This window comes from Macaca fascicularis, chromosome 13 (assembly GCF_037993035.2).
Source record: "Macaca fascicularis isolate 582-1 chromosome 13, T2T-MFA8v1.1".
In the NCBI taxonomy this organism is placed as follows: Eukaryota; Metazoa; Chordata; class Mammalia; order Primates; family Cercopithecidae; genus Macaca; species Macaca fascicularis.
This window is the reverse complement of record NC_088387.1, coordinates 73,887,164-73,905,055: the sequence shown is the minus strand read 5'-3', so window position 1 is coordinate 73,905,055 and position 17,892 is coordinate 73,887,164. Positions and strand designations below refer to the sequence as shown.

At 37.8% G+C, this 17,892-nt stretch overlaps 1 long non-coding RNA gene across 1 annotated transcript in view; it reads left to right on the top strand.

Annotated features, from left to right (window-relative positions):
- LOC123568383 (uncharacterized) overlaps window positions 1-5,253 on the top strand; it is a 52,306-nt gene extending 47,053 nt beyond the window's left edge. The window contains exon 4 of the long non-coding RNA XR_006691703.2: window positions 4,984-5,253. This is a non-coding gene — a long non-coding RNA (uncharacterized lncRNA). The remainder of the gene's footprint in view (window positions 1-4,983) is intronic.
- The last annotated feature ends 12,639 nt before the right edge of the window (window positions 5,254-17,892 follow it).

Genomic DNA, 17,892 nt, shown 5'->3' with positions numbered 1-17,892 from the left:
AGTTTATATATAGATTCCTCTAGTAAAGAAAAAGCCCTTATAAATCAATAAGAAAAAGATGAAGAGTGCAATAGAAAAATTGGGCAAAGGACATTAGAGGCAAATCACAGAAGAAATTAGTGAAGCAAGTGAAAAATTCTTAATGTTTTTTCCTTTTTTAGTTCTTTATAGTAGTCAGTACAGCAAGTGAAAATTTGCTCTGTTTCACTAATAAAGAAATACAAAATAAAATAACAATGAGTTATAAATTTTTGCCTATCAGATTAGAAAATAATAGAAAATTTATAATATCCAGTGTCATGAGAAACTGGTACTCTCATAAATTGTTGATGAGAATATACATTGGCATAATGTTTTTGAAAAAATGGCAGCATCTATCAAATGTTTAAAGTCTTTATCCTTTGAAAGATGTTATGAGTTAAACTGTGTCCCTTCCTTCCCCTACTTCACCTGCTCCCCACACAGAAAAGATATGTTGAAGTCCTAACTCTCAGTTCTCAGAATGTGACTTTATTTGGAAATAAGGTCATTGTGGATGTAATTAGTTCAGCTGATAGTGGAGTGGGTTTGGTCCCTAATCTAATGTGACTGGTGTCCATATAAGAAGATGGCCATGTGAAAACAGAGACACACAGGAAGAGACACTATGTGATGTAGAAGGCAGGGACTAGAGTTACACATCTGCAAACTGAGATTGCCAGCAAACCACCAGAGGCTAGGAAGAGGCAAGTAAGAATTTCCTCATAGGTTTCAGAGGGAGTATGGCCCTGCTTACACCTCAGTTTTGGACTTCTAGCCTCCAGAACTGTGAGAGAATGCATTTCCATAGTTTTGAACTTCCCTGGTTTTATATAACAGCTCTAAGTGCAAATTCAAAGGCCAAATTCCATATCTGTATTAATCCATTTTCATACTGCTATGAAGAAATACCCAACGCTGGGTAATTTATAAAAAAAGAGAGGTTTAATGACTCACAGTTCCACATGGCTGGGGAGGCCTCACAATCATGACGGAAGGTAAAGGAGGAGCAAAGGCACATCTTACATGGCCGCAGGCAAGAGAGCAGGTGCAGGTGAGCTTCCCTTCATAAAATCATCAGATCTCATGAGACTTATTCATTATCATGAGAACAGCATGGGAAAACCCACCTCCATGATTCAATTACCTCCCACAGGTCCCTCCCATGACACATGGGGATTATGGGAGCTACAATTCAAGATGAGATTTGAGTGGGGACACTGCCAAACCATATCAACATCTAAGAATTTATTCTACCCAAATACTCACTCAATTAAACATATTCAAATATGTTCACTTCACTATTGATTTTAATGTTGAAAACCTAAATACTATCTAAATATTCATCAGCAGAGAATACTTATGGGATATCCTTGTGATGGTTAATACTGAGTGTCAACTTGATTGGATTGAAGGATAGAAAGTATTCATCCTGGGTATGTCTGTCAGGGTGATTCCAAAAGAGATAAACATTTGAGTCAGTGGGCGGGGGAAGGCAGATCCACTCTTAATCTGGCAGGCACAATCTAATCAGCTGCTAGCAAATATAAAGCAGGCAGAAAAACATGAAAAAGAGACAATGGCCTTGCCTCCCAGCCTACATCTTTCTCCTGTGCTGGATGCTTCCTGCCCTCAAACTGCTGATTCCAAGTTCTTCAGTTTTGGAACTCAAACTGGTTCACCTTGATCCTCAGCTTGCAGACAGCCTATTGTGGGACCTTGTGATCTTATAAGTTAATAAACTCTTTTTGATATGTCTATATCTATATCTATATCTCCTATTAGTTCTGTCCCTCTAGAGAACTCTGACTAACACAATCCTTAATAGAATACTAAGGTGTGGTTAAAAAAGCAATGAAATAACTAAAAATGGACTAATTCATGAGACATTCAAGATAAATTAGTAAGTTCAAAGATCAAGTTGTAAGGTACAGATAGATCTTAAATTTATGTTTTTAAAAATTCATAATAACATGCTAGTATGTAAATATAAAAAGCATTGATGTACTTTTCATAAGTAGTTATTTGGGATTGGGGGATGGCGAGAATATGAAGGACTTTTCTGTATTATACACAGGAGGCATTTATAAGATTTGACTATATTTTTAAAATTGGCATGCATTACTTTTGTCATCAGAAAAGTAAAATCTTTCTTTTTAAATTTTGAGATGGGGTCTTGCTGTGTCACCCAGTTTAGAGTGTAGTGGTACAATCATAGCTTACTGCAGCCTTGCACTCCTGGGCACAAGTGATCTTCCTACCTCAGCCTCTTGAGTAGCTGGGACTACAGGCATGTGCTGCCATGCCCAGCTAATTTTCTTATTTTTTGTAGGGATAGGATCTCGCTTGTTGCTAAGGCTGGTCTCAAATTCCTGGCCTCAGGTGATGCCCCCACATTGGCCTCTCAAAGTGCTGGGATTATAGGCATGAGCCACTGTACCTAGCCCAAAAGCATTTTTATTATACATTCTATGAAGGGATATTCACATCTCACCTTTCCTTCTTAGCCCATTTTGTGCTACTATAAAGAATACTACAGACTGGATAAACAATAGAAATTTATTTGGCTCATGGGTCTTGAGGCTGGGAAATCCAAGACTGAAGGATTGTCTCTGGTAAGGACCTTCTTGCTGTGCCATCACATGGCAAGAGGCACCGCGTGGCAAAGGGCATGCATGAGAGGCAAGAGATTGCAGACTCAAGCCCTTTCATAATTGGCATTAATGCATTTATGAAAGTGGAGTCCTTGTGACTTAGATACTTCCCACAAGGCCCCACCTCCCAATACTGTTGCATTGGGGATTAAGTTTCTAACACAAGCATTTTGGGGGACACATTCAAACCATAGCACCCTATGAGTTTTTGAGTCAGTTTCCTTAGAACAGCCACAATAATTTATTAACTTTCCAGAATTCATCCTTCTGACAATCTCTCTATCCAGAAAGTTGGCAATAACAAGGAAATTCAGTAGGACACATCAAAGTCCTATTTGCTCCCTCAGAGATACTCCCTCAGAAACTATTTACCTCTACTTTACATTCAATGTGGAGACCTGTTATTCTAATTTTTATGAATATTTTAATATTCAAACATATTCATAGTTCTTATGACTATAGCAGTTTAAGAGAGGGAAATGGAATTGCTAGTGGCAGGTACACTAACAACAGAAAAGAATGTTTTCAGAAAAAGTATATATATAAAAAAACTAACATTGCAAACCAGCCTGGGCAATAGAGCAAGAGACCCTATCTCTACAAAAAAAATTTTTTTAATTAGCTGGGCAAGATAGTGCATGCCTGTAGTCCTTGATACTTGCGGGGTGGAGGCAGGAGGATTGCTTGAGCCCAGAACTTGGAGGCTGCAGGGAGCGTGATTGTGCCACTGCACTCTAGCCTGGAGACCTTGTCTTTAAAAAACAAAACAAAACAAACAAACAAACAAAAAAACCATTACAAGGGCTTACATATATATAAATCTGGATCATTTAATAGAATAAACATCCTACATGTCTCAACAACCTCTGAGGTGATTTTTCTATGACAAGTAAATATAACAACTAGGTGAAGAAAATTTTAAATTATGTCTATTGTTTAAGAGCTCTGCTAAGAGTATGATATGTTTGATTTAGATTTCCATTTGAAATGGTTAAAATTAAAAGTCTGGAGCTTAAAGGAAAAATGCTCAGTTATCTGAGAAATTTTACTGCCCAGAAAGACTCATTATCCAAAAATTCTGGATAATCAGGATTTTTCTTCTCTCTTCTTTTCTTCTTAGAGCATTTAATCAAGGCCACCCACAGTCTAGAGATTTTAGAAATTCCCAGTTGAGTAATTTACTCACTAGCAAAGTGAACCAGGAGGAGAATGAGTCTGGGAGTATGGGGTGCTAGGTGTGGCTCCATTTGCAGCCCCTCTCCTGAGATAGGATAAACAGTGAGGGGGCAGCAGGGGCGGGGGTTTCACACTGGCTTTTTTCTATCCCCTCTCAAACTTCCTTCCCTTAGCTAAGCTCAAAAATGGTTGGCTAGGCTGTAAAATAAATAATGCTTATTAAGCCTAATTACATGTAGCAAAAAAAAAAAAAAAATTATGTAAGTCATAAAAAGAGTCAGATTAACTCTGCTGTGTTTCTTACTTTAGAAATGGCTCTGCAGTTTAAGTTTGCTCAGCTTTCAGAACTCATTGTTTTCTAGCAAACTAGGCTGCTTTAACCACCTCCCATTAGGGAGGAGAAGAAGGGAGAGGAGGGAAGAGGAAAAGAGACACATAACACTTACACACATACTTACACAGACACACACACACACACACACACACACACACACACACACACAGAGAGAGAGAGAGAGAGAGAGAGAGACAGAGAAATTGTCCATGAGAAAGTTTTAAAATTCAGGATAGGATAGATCTACACAAAGTAGGGCTATGGCAGCATGGTTGCAATCACTGTACTTAGGCGAAAATGTGTGTGCTACATTCACCAACTTCCCCTTGTTCTATAACTAGAGCTAAGATTTAAGTTAAACTGAAATTTAATGTGCAATTCATTTTTTGCTTTCTCTCTCTCTCCTCTTTTAAAAAAGCTGGTAACCAACATTAAAGACATTGTGGTTGGTATCCTTATAACTAAAATATAGCTTCATTTCTGCTCATGGAAATATGTAGTCAATTAGCCATAATGTGGTCCAGACTCCCTTTGATATTCTAAAATAAAAACATTCCGAGTTATTTACTTGAGAAGAGTTGTTTCTAAGCACGCCCAGTAGCTGCTGTTTTTAATAATGCTGCTTTTAATGGGTGTGGGGCATTCTGAGTGAAAGGGGGTAGGGAATGTGTGGCTCAAAGTTCTGAACTATAATCACTGGATTTTTGGAATAATAACCATGAGGGGTTATATTTAGATTCAACTATTATTGAAGTTCATTCACAGACATTTAACAATTCTTGTACTCCTTTCTCTTTTCAGGCAAGTTGAAGGGAGAGTGAGGAGTAACCAGGAAAAAGCAGATGAGGACACCATTTACAAGGATGCCATGCCCCAGGAGTCCTCCCCACAGGAGTAAGAAGGGAGCTACCCTTTACATAGCATGTCTGAAGAGTAGTCCCAAATACTTGTTCTTGGACATGGCAGAGCTGGATGCCCAAGAATCTCCTGGGAAACATTAATTACAAAAACCAAGCAAAACAGAACCCCTGGCTCCACGTTGTTTTGGAGGGGGTAAGATGGGATGCACCATGGGATGAGTGGTAAGTACTGGTCTGGAAAGCATTGCTTTGCATTTGTACTTAGATCATTTGGGCTTTCTGGCAATTCCCTGTCGTGTGACCTCAAGCAAATCAATTAACTTCTCTGAGCTTCATGTTGATTATTTAGAAAGTGATGATGCTATCAGTAAGTCCCACATTAAAGAGTTATCATGAGAATCAAATGAGATTAGGTATGCAAAAGCACTTAGCAATCTGTCAGTTGCCCTCCAATTTTGGTTAAGCTTAGATATTTAAATCCTAGTAATATTTGTGCCAAGTGGTGTGGGAGATAAAAAAAGAATCAGAATCTAGTTTGGAAGAAGTTTTCAACCTAACTGGAGAGAAAAGTTATAAATGAAACGGCATGAAAACTACTTGTAACAGCATACTAAGCCACTAAAAAGCATTTTTAGTGTGCACCATGGGCTCTGCACTAGGGTAGATTATGTGGGTGATTGAGAAGTATAGTATACAACATTGATACTCTCTGAAAGCCCTCCCAGTTTTGGTGGTGAAAAGAGACACTTCTATAACAGCAAATAACAAAAAGATAATATAATCAAAGTAACTGCTAAATTTTATGGTACAGCCTCTAAAAGGTTACTAAGGGAAATTCCAAAGAAAGAACAATAGGAATTGCTGTAGTACAGGAGAGGAGAGAACTTCAGCTGGGTCTAGAAGTTAAAACAGCAAAAGGAACAGAAAGAGGCTCATTTGTCAGGGGAACAGAAAAAGCCAAGCATAGAGACAGGAATGATCAGGGTGTATGCAGTACCAGAAAGGAGATCAAACTGGCTAGAATGGTGGGACAGATTATAGAGGGCCTTAAAAGCTCAGCTGAGAAGTTTGCACTTGATACATCAATGCACATTTTGTATGCTTGTTACTAGAATTCCAGACTTACACTTTATACACTTACCCTTGAAACTCTAGAATTGTGTTGTTCAATATGATGGCAACTAGCCACTGTGGCTATGAAGCACTTGAAATGTGGCTTGTCTGAACTGAGATGTGCTATAAATATGAAACACATACTAGATTTCAAAGATTGAGTGCAAAAGATATTAAAATATTAACATTATTTGTTGAAATGATAGTATTTTGATATTGAGCTAAATTTTAAATATTATTAAAGTTAATTTATCTGTTTCTTTTCCTTTTTAAAATAAGGCTACTAAAAACTTAAAGTTACATAAGGGGCTTGCATTACATTTCTTTCAACAGTACTGTTCTATAATGTCAAGATGCATATTAAAGAATTTTATTTGCACAAGGAGCCTGGGAGAAAGAAACAGATAAGCATTTAGGTAGATGGCTGTGAAGATGCCTAGAAGACCAGAATTAACAGTATTGTATATTGTATCCCCCTCACCACACACACACAACTGGGATATACAGTGAAGTCAAGGCAGTGGAACTTGGTCCTAGGCCAATGAATAGAGATTGATATAAAGAGATATTTTTGTGTGTAATACTGAGGGAGATCCTTCCAAGAGAAGAGCCATTAAGAAACTGAGAGAGCAAGTAATGTATAAGAATTATAACAGGATTAGTGTTTAAGCACCAGAGCAACAAAAGTCATAAATCTGAATGAGAGACAGAGAGACCTGTCCCACTTCAGGAGAATATCACTAATGGCTCCATGAACCACATGCTTTACCACTGGATAGGGCCAGAGGAGCAGAACAGCCATGGCCAGAAGAAAGAGGCAGTAGAAATGGCTCCAGCTACTAGGCAGCTGAATGGAGACCAGCAGTTCTGAGAAAAGAAGAGCAACCTTCTCCAAGGAGAACAATGTGCCCACAAGAGACTTAGCCAGGAGGTTTCCAGTAGTTTCTTTGTTTGGGCTTAGAGTCAAAAGTGATTTCTATTGCTACCCACACATTTTGAGAGAAGTATATATTTCCTTATATCAGAGGGAAAGTTTGTTTTCTGTAATATGACTATGCTCTAAAGAGAATATGTTATGTTAATGAAGAGGTTTTTTCCCCTTGAGCATTGTGATGAACATGTTTAGTAAATTTGGGTAGTATCTACACCTTACGCCCTTCCCAGCTTCCTTTCAACCACCCCACATCCTCATCCGGGCTCTTAGCACTAAGGTTTCAGAGAGAGAGAGAAATCATTATGTTTAATCAAGTGAGAAAAATTTGGAGGGGGTTGTGTGTAGAGAAGAAGGACGGCTGAGGGAAAGAAGGGCTGGGAAGACAGGAGAAGGCTTCTTATTCTGTGATATGATCCTTTTCTTGTAACTTCACCAGAGCTAAAGTTAATTCTACTAAACTCACCCAAATTTGGCATGAGTGGATTTCTCGGAAAAACCAGCAAAGAGACTGAGTGTTGCCTCTGGGGTAATCTGGCGAGAAATATACAGCATATCCTAAGATCCAGCCAGGCCTCAAAATATGTCTCTCTGTTCCATCTCATATTGGGGAGACAGAGAAATATTTTTAAAAGAAGGAATTAAAAATATAGAATTGGAATTTAGAGATACAAAAATTGTGCTCAGGAATAGCATGTGGGAGAACTGGCCCTATTGACCCTGCCCCTGTGTTCTGGCCAACAGGATTTAAAGGGAGTCTCTGGCTCTACAGGCTGTGCTGTTTTAAAGAACTGCTTGTCTCTTCAGGAAGGAGTGCTGAGCTTTTCCACAGCTCTTTACCTCATCCTCTTAGAAAATTGTCTTTCAGTTTTAGTAGAGCCTTAGTTGCCTCCAAGGCCAAAATGTTGAAAGACTGAGAAGTAAAAGATGCTAGGTCTCCAGACTTAAGCATTAGAGCTGCTTCAGATCCAAAAGTTGGGGGAAGAGGAGGAGGCTGGAATGGTCATGGGAGGGAGGCAGGGAAACTGGGAGGGGTGGGATCATGACACTTGCTTTCCTGTTCTCCTACTCATCTGTTTGTATTAGAATGAGTAGGCTTCTGGAATTCAGCTGAGCATTGAGGGTTTTTTTCCTATTTCTTTTTGGGCTCCATGTGTTAACTGAGGATTCCCACATAGAGCTAGGTCCTCAGACTTTGAGCTCGCTCTCCAGCTGGCAGTGTGTGTTTCTGCCTGGCATTGGGGAAGGAGTGAGCAGGAAGAGGGACCTCAGTAAAGGGGAGGGATTCTCAAGAGAGGCTCTGATGTGTCTTCAATGAAGCTTTCTCTGTCTGAGTTGACCAGCAAAGCTGTATTTACTCCAGCAAGAAATCACCTTAGCAACTAGCATAGCCAACAGAATCTACGGATGTGTATATAAATGTGAATTCTGTATGTGCATGTGTGCATATACAGATAATGCTGTGTATACATTTTTTCATGTGCTTGGCCATATTCATTTTTGCACTAAAGAAGAACCCATCAGTCTGACATAACGAGATTTTCTCAGGCTATTTGCTTGTATTGTAACCATGCTGTCAATCCTTTGATGGTACTTTGGGTAACCCTGAAAATATGCTGAATACTGTATTTCACAATATGGTACTGTAGTCAATGTAGGGGAGTAGAGGGAAGGAGGTGTCTACTGGCCAGCTATATTTTCCATTTTCACAGAGCATCAGATCTTCTGGGGTCATCAGGGACCTGGGGCCTGGTCCTCAGCTCATTAGGTCAGCCAGATACAGCCAGATACTTGAGTGATCAAGTTCTAGGATTCCCAATCATCAGACTTATTAGCTATTTTTAAATAACAGTTGCTAAGAGTACAACACAAATTCTCTCCAGAAGGAAGAAAAGTGAGAAGTAACATAATTCTAGGAAATTACTTGATAAGCACAGAAAGGATAAAAGGAGGTGAGTTATCCTAAGAAATACTGGTGTTTTGCTGTAACAACCATCTTTTTGCTAAAAGACGCCAGCCAAACGACCAGAAACATCTATATTGGGGTATTTTTTTGTCCCTGGTTAGTACAGAGACATACCAAGGCAAATGCTCACTTTAGAGCCTTTCTTTCTTAGATTATAAGCCCTTTCCACCCCAATCTTAGACAAAGTTAATCTGCTTCTGAGAGAAGAGTAGAAACAAAAAAACATCTGTCCCTGGAGAAGGGCAGGAAACCTGGTCAGGCCCAGTATCCTGCAGTGACACAAACAACATATCTGCTCTCATTGGAAATGAGGCAGGAAACCCTCTCTTGCCCAAGAATCCACACAGGTATAAGGCAGAAAATGGTTTCCATGGATGTGGGAGGGGCAGCAATGCCAAGCAAGTTTCACCCTCAAGGCCCAGGCACACAGAACCTAAGACCGAGGCTGAACTATGATAATAAAAAAACCCTTCCTTGCCCCAACCAAGAGCCTTGCATTGAGTAACAAGCCACTGCAGCCTTATCACTGAGCCAGAGGCAAAAGCATGGAGAGATGTCCCCATCCCCACCTGTGGCACAAGAATACAAAGTCCAAAGAGAGATGAGAGTGGAACAGGAACACTGAGAACACTCCTCCAGTGCTCCAGGCCCCACACTAGGAACAAGATAACAGCAGCTGATTATTTAAATGATTTGGTGCACTAAAGATCATTGTAGCAAAAACAAAACCCAAACCCAGCTCAACTACTGAAAAATTTGACAGAACTTCCCATATGAATAGCTGAACAGAGGAAATACTTCATTTCCAAGAGTAAAAACTATTTACATCAGTCTCTACTACTGCTTTAACACAGGGTCCAACATTCAGTAAAAAATTATGAAACACACATACATACAAACACCAGAAGAAAGACAACCCATTGTCCAAAGACAAAGCAATCAACAGAACCAGATCCAGAGGTGACCCAAATATTGGAATAATCAGGCAGTTGACTTTGAAATAATTATGAGTGTGGTATTATGGGATCTAGTGGAATGGATAGACAAGAGGCATAAACACTAGCTGGGCACAGTGGCATGCACCTGTAGTCCTAGCTACTCGGGAAGCAGAGGCTGCAGTGAGCAGAGATGGTGCCATTGCATTCCAGCCTGGATGACAGAATGAGAACCTGTCTCAAAAATAAATAAACAAATAAAAATAAGCAAATAAATAAATAAATAAATAAAATACAAGAGGCATAAACATATACATAGCCTTATCAGCAGATTGGATACAGTAGAAGAAAGAGCCAACAAACCTAAAGATAGGTGAATAAAAATGATGGAAAGTGAAATACAAATGAAAAAAAAGAGTGAGGGAGATAAACAGAATGCAGTAACCAAGAGCTGCAGGACAACATCAAAGCGTCTAATATACATATAATTATAGAAGAAGTAAAGAATAGAAATTTGAAGAGATAATAGCTGAGAATTTCCAAATTTGATGGAAAAAACAACAAAAAAAAAACCCAACAAATCACAAATCCAAACTCAGAGAAATAACCTGATTACAGAGTGTAGGAGGTTATAAACCTTGAAAAGTAACCAAAAGGGGAAAAAAGAAACCTTACATACAGAGGAACAAGATGATAATGGCAATAAACTTCTCATGAGAAACAATGCAAGAAAAAAGAAAATGGAGCAATATCCTTAAAATATTGAAAGACAAAAAATTATCAACTCAGAATATAATACCTGGTTAAAAATATCTCAAAAATTAAATTAAATCAAATCTATTTTAGACATACAAAGTCTGAGAGAATTCATTTAGCAAACCTGAAATACAAGACATTAAAGGAAGTTCTTTAGTCAGGGGTATGATACTGGAGGGAAATTTGGATCTACACAAAATAATGAAGAGTTCCAGAATGGTAAGTGATGCTGAACAGATTATAAGTCTAACTCTGAGTTTTTGTTTTGTCATTACTATTTTGAACTTATTAAAATAATCAGAATATGGGTTATGTTATATGACTTACACTTTAACTTCTTAGCTATCTGAGAGAAACCATAGATCTTTCATAATATTTAGGAAGCATTCAAGTTTTATCAGTAACACACGTATAAGAATCTCTCAAGACAGATTACTTAATCAAAAGTAGCTAATCACATTCATTCAAATTTTATTATCTAAAATTTCATAAGGTGAACTTACCTCAGATTGTAGCAACACACGTACCTGTACACATACACAAAGATAGAACCATCTATATATGCACCATGTAAGCCCAAAGACATATAAATGGATATAAAAGATACACATATGTATTGATTCATGACTCATTTATTACTTAAAGCAAGCAATTTACCTTTTACTAGGTACTAGGCTAGGGTCTAGAGATAATAACCTAAATAAGTCATGATTAGCACCTGGCTTAAGGAAGCTCATGATCTAGTGGGAGTCAAATGCAAAATAAATAAATAATATAGAACTGAATGATCTGTGCCACATTAGCCATATACATAAGACATCAAAGCCGCACAGAGAAAGGTAGAATTAATTCTCTCTAGAGGAGTCAGAGAGGACAAGTAATGGTAGAAGATCCTGCCATCACAGGAATAGACATCTTTTCCATCACAGCAAAAAAAGTCATGTAGTCATGTGCAAAAAGATGGATTGAAGACAAGCTACTCTCCAGGAGGTTTGTATAATGGTTCAAGTAAGAGATAGTAAGTGCCAGATCTAAAGTAGTATTGGTGAGTATGTATCCTGGAGATATTTAGAATATAACAATCAGAATTGCTGAACAATTGGATGTGAAAGGGTGAGAGAGAAGAGGAATTTAGAGTAAATACTGATTTCTGGCAAGTGAGAAAATGAGTAATTATGTTACTAGTTAAGATGGAAATATATAAAGACACAAGAACAAAAAGAAGAGATATTAGCACCCAAGAGATGCAAACAAAATTTTGCAAGTTGGAAAGCAAATGAAGGAGAGATAACTGATTGCAGAGTGTAGCAGGTTATAAATCACTGAGTGGAACACTGATGGGTGGATAAACACTTGCAAATCCGCAAGAACCATGGCAGGGGTGAGACATGACAATGAAAAATAGAGGGACAGTTATAAGAGTAGTTGGATCCTCATTCCACTCCCTCTTTCCACTTTCAAAACTCTGAACAAATGGCACGATGCTATCTCAATGGGTGATTAGAGGATTCTTTCCCAAAGAAACTGGCTGTAGGGACAAGCACTCAACCTACTGATACTTGGAAATTCCTCAGTGAAATAGCTGGGTCCCCACCTGATCCATGTACAGCGAAGCCTACCAGTCAAAAGTTTGCTGCACACAAAATACCTTCTAGTTTCACTATCTTTTATTTTTATTTTTACTTTTTATTTTTTGAGACAGTCTTGCTCTGTTGCCCAGGCTGGAGAGCAGTGGTGCAATCTTGGCTCACTGCAACCTCTGCCTCCCAGGTTCAAGCGATTCCCCTGCCTCGGCCTCCCAAGTAGCTGGGACTACAGGCATGCACCACCACGCCCAGCTTTTTTTTTTTTTTTTTTTTTTTTTTTTTTTGTATTTTTAGAAGGGATGGGGTTTCACCATGTTGTCCAGGATGGTCTCTATCTCTTGACCTCGCGATCCGCCTGCCTCAGCCTCCCAAAGTACTGGGATTACAGGCGTGAGCCACCATGCCTGGCCTTTTTGTTCTTAAATATGAACAAATAGCAAAGGGTGATCAGACATTTGAAAAAAGCTTCTAAAATGAAAAAAGTGAAAACAAATGAGCAAAATAAAAGATCTTGAAATTAACTAAAAATATTTTAAAAACAGAGGATGCAATAAATTTTATGTTAACTATTAAAATGAATACAAATTCTAGCAAGACAATTGGACATAAAAGCAATATACAAAATGAACTATTATCTGCTTCTAGAAGGTAAAATAGACATAGTTTTCCCTATTCTCATGACCATAACTAAAAATCCTGGACATTATATATATATAACAAACATAAGAAGGCTCTGAAGAGTGGAGGCAAGAAGACAGACTGGTTAGGAACTTCAGGACCCAGAGAGAAAACCGTAGCTAGCAAGTTCCCTGGATTTGGTTTGTTTGTTTTAGTTTTAGTTTTGCTTTGCCTCATAAGTCCCAGACTGGGTGCTAGAGAGCCTGGCATTCCAGAAATGTAAATGGGCAGAGACCAAAAAAAAAAAAAATCGCTAAAAAAAACCCCACTCTCTCTAGTCAAAGGACCAGGAAATGATAAGCTTAACAGGAGAGAAAATTTAGAAAACTTACGGTTCTACTTCAGCCATACACCACAGAAAAAACTTTGACTCCATCCCTACCCATACCAGCAAAGATAAGTGGAGCACTTAGAGTTCCACCCTCACCAGTCACCTGCTGGTGTAGTTTCAGTGAAAGCCAAGCAGGGCTTTCATCCCCACCAGGTGATAATAAATAACCCTTTTCCCCCTCAGACATGGCATTAGTGGAGACTATGTATGGAACTATGACTTCCACTCCCACCCAGCAGTAACAAGGTAACCCTACTCTTCCTAGCCAGGAAGTTATTAGTGGAAGCCTACTGAGGAACAGGAACTCTCAACCCCAACCAACTATACTGAGGAGCCACCCCTTCTCCTCGAGTATCAACAGAGGTTGAGTGGTGAACCTAGACTTCTACCCCAACCTGGCAGAAATTAGGTGGTACCCATTCTTCTCTTTCCACAGTGATGTCACACAGAGTTGACTAAATCTTATTTAAATAAGAATCAGTCTCATAATGTAATACTCAAAATTTCTAGATTTCTGCCAAAAATCACTCATCATACAAAGTACCAGGAAAATCTCAAATTGAATGAAAAAAAATTATGGCAACACTGACATGACAGAGCTATTATTATTTGACAAAGCTTTTAAAACTTTACTCTCTCCACAAAGAAACAGAAAGCATCATCAAGAAAATAGAAGATACAAGGAAGAACCAAATAGAGATTTTAGAACTGACAAATACAGTAATAGAATAAAACACTCAATAGATGGGTTCAAACACAGAGGGCAGGAACAGAAGAAAAGATCAGTGAACTTGAAGTAGAACAATATAAATTATCTAATCTGGATAGCAGAGAAAAAAATAGAAAAAAAATGAATAGCATCTCAGAGACCTACAGGACAACAGACACGAATGATATTTATGTCATTGGTGTTCCAGAAGAAGAGGAGAAAGAGAACAAAGCTGGAAAAAGAAATGAAGAAGTAATGGCTGAAAACTCTCCAAATTTGGCAAGAGGCTTAGCCTATGGATTCAGGAAGCTGAGTAAATCCTAAACAGGATAAACCCAAAGAAATTCACAAGGAGACACATTATAGTCACACTTTTGGGAACTAGAGAAAGAAAAATCTTGAAAGCTATAAAAGAGAATTGACACTTTACCAAAAGGGGAAAAACAATTCCAATGACAGAGATTATGGATGCCAGAAGAAAGTGGTGCAATATTTTTCAAGTGCTGAAGAAAGAACTGTCAACTGAGAATCCTATACCCAGTGAAAATATCATTCAGAAATAAATGGGAAATCAAAAAATATTCTCAGATGAAGGAAAACTAAAAGAACTTGGTTGGTATTGTGACTTTGCCTGTAATCCCAGTGTTTTAGGAGGCCCAGGTGAAAAGATTGCTTGAGGCCAGGAGTTCAAGACCAGCCTGGGCAACATAGTGAGACTGTCTCTACAAAAGGAAAAACAAAAAAAGTAGCTGGGCATGGTGGCATGCACCTGTAGCCTTAGCTACTTGAGAGTTGGAGGCAGGAAGACCACTTGAGCCCAGGAGTCTGAGGCTGCAGTGAGCTACGATCACACCATTGCACTCCAGCTTGAATGACAGAGAAAGACCCTGTTTCTCTTTATTGTTTCAGAAAAAAATACGTAAAATTCATTCATTAAGTGAGGACAAAATTTCTGTATCTCTGGCAAGTGAAGTTACATCATCAAAGTTATTTAAAAGTAGAAGTATGCATGGACAATAGTTTTCATAAGAGTCAGAAAAGTTAGGCAGGTTTTACAATATGGAGTATCCTTTCTGAGACCCTGTTTCTATAAAAAAAAATTGTCGCAGTAGACCCACAAAGACCAGTTCAAGAATATTCTCTAAGGAAATATTCTCTAAGGAAATAATAAAAGCAGGAATCTTGGACTATCAAGACGGAAGAAAAAAATATAGTAAGCAAAACTATGGGTAAATAAAATTGACTTTCCTTCTTCCTTTGAGTCTTCTAAATTATGTTCAAGGGTCAAAGCAAAAATTATAACATTCTCTCCTGTGTTCTTCAATGTATATAGAGGGAATATTTAAAACAATTACATTATAAATGGGAGAGAGCAAAGAGCTGTAAAGGAATGTTTCTATACTCCACTCAAGGGAAATAAAAAAACCACATGGAACCAAATGAAAATAAAAATACAACACATGAAAGAAGCTAAAACAGTACTTCAAGGGAAATTTATGGCACAAAGCCATAGTATATTAGAAAGAAGGAAAATCTAAGCTTGCACATCAAGTATGTAGAAAAGCAAAGCAAAATAAAGTCAAAGCAAGAGGAAAGAAGCTAATAATAAAAAGTAGAAAGCAATGAAATTGAAACAAAAAAGTAGACAAAATCAATGCAACAAAGAGTTTATTCTTTGAAAAGATCAATAAAAGAGATAAACCTCTAGGAAGACTGGCAAAGGAAAAAAGAAAGACACAAATTACCACTATCAAGAATGAAACAGTGGATATTACTACAGACCCCACAGACTTCAAAGGATAAACACTCATAAATTTAACAACTTAGATGAAACAAGCCAATTCCTTGAGAATAACCAACTATTACAACTAACCCAATATGAAGGAGATATTGTGAATTGCCCTATAAGTATTAAGTAAATTTAAATTATAATTTTTAAAATCCCAGAAAAAGAAATCTCCAGGTATAGATGGTTCCACTGGAGAATTCCACCTAATGTTTAAGAAAAAAGGAACAAATTATTGATACATGACAATCTGAAAGAAAATCTTGAGAACTATGCTGAGTAAAAAAGCCAATCCCTAAAGGTTACATACTATATGCTTCCATTTTTAAATGACAAAATTATAGAATGAATGAATTAGTGGTTGCCAGGGATTTAGGAAGAGATGAGGCTGGGAGTAAAATGGGAGGGAATCCTTGTGGTAATAAGTGTTTTTCATTTTGAGTGTATCAATGTTAATAATAATATTGTTATTGGTTGTGATATCATAAGCTAATTTTGCAAGATGTTACCATCAGAATAAACTGAGTAAAAGATACATGGAATCTCTTTATATTATGTCTTAAGATTACATATGATTCTACAATGATCTGAAATACAAAGTTTAATGAAAAGAAACAACAGTTAGATGAGAAAATTACCCCCAAAAACCTGTATACAAGTGCATTGAAAGTATCAGGTACCTAAGAATAACTCTAATAATAAAACAGGTGTAAAAGCTCTTCAAGATTATTTTTAAAACTTCATTAATAGTCATTAAGGAAGACTTAAATAAAGGCAGAGTTACCATCCATCTTGATGGACTGTAAGACTCACGAATTGCATATCAATTCTCTGGAAATGCATCTATAGCCCATAGATTGAATGGAACCACAATAAAAATTCTAACAATTTTTTGAAACTACATGAGCTGATTCTAACATTTATACAAAAATACAAAAGATCAAAAATAGCCAATATACTCTTGAAAAAGAACCATATGGGAGGAAATGCTCTTCCACAAGTTATAATAAATAAGATAATGTGGTATTTATGTAGGGATAAACACATAACCATTGGAAGAAATAGAGAGTGCAGTCACCAATCCAGACACATATCATCATGGAATTTACTTAAGAGGGAGCTCTGCAGAGCATTGGTAAGAGAACATCCTTTACAAAACTGGTCGTTAGGTACCTGTATTAGTTCGTTTTCACATTGCTGATAAAGACATACCTGAAACTGGGAACAAAAAGAGGTTTAATTGGACTTACATTTCCACATGGCTGGAGAGGCCTCAGAATTATGGCAGGAGGCAAATGTCACTTCTTACATGGTGGTGGCAGGAGAAAAATGAGGAAGAAGCAAAAGTGTAAACCCCTGATAAATCCATCAGATCTCATAAGACTTACTAACTATCATGAGAATAGCACAGGAAAGACCAACCCATGATTCAATTACCTCCCCCAGGGTCCCTCCCATGACATGTGGGATGGTACATACAATTCAAGTTGATATTTGGGTGGGGACACAGCCAAACCATATCAGTATCCATGTGAAAAAGTTTTAAATTGAATCCCTACCTCACATCATACACAAAAGCTAATCTGAGAACGATTGAGATTGCTTGGATATATGAAAGGAAAACCAACAGAATTTGTGGGAGATAATACAGAGTAATATAATATGGAAGAAGATCTTCATGACTTTGAACATATCTTAAATAAGGTGTATTAAATAAGAAACAAAAGCACCAATCATATAAGAAAAGATTTAAAACATCAGACTACATTAAAATTAGGGACTTCTGTTTATCAAAATAGACTAGAAAGAAATGGAAAAAATAGAGTGGGAGAAGATATTTCCAACACATTCAACTGACAAAAGACTTGGATCCAGAAGGCAGGCTCAGTTGCTCATGCCTGTAATCCCAGCACTTTGGGAGGCCAAGGAAGGCACATCACGAGGTCAGGAGTTCAAGACCAGCCTGGCCAACATGAGAAACTCTGTCTCTACTAAAAATACAAAATTTAGCCGGGCGTGGTGGCGAGTGCCGATAATCCCAGCTATTTGGAAGGCTGAG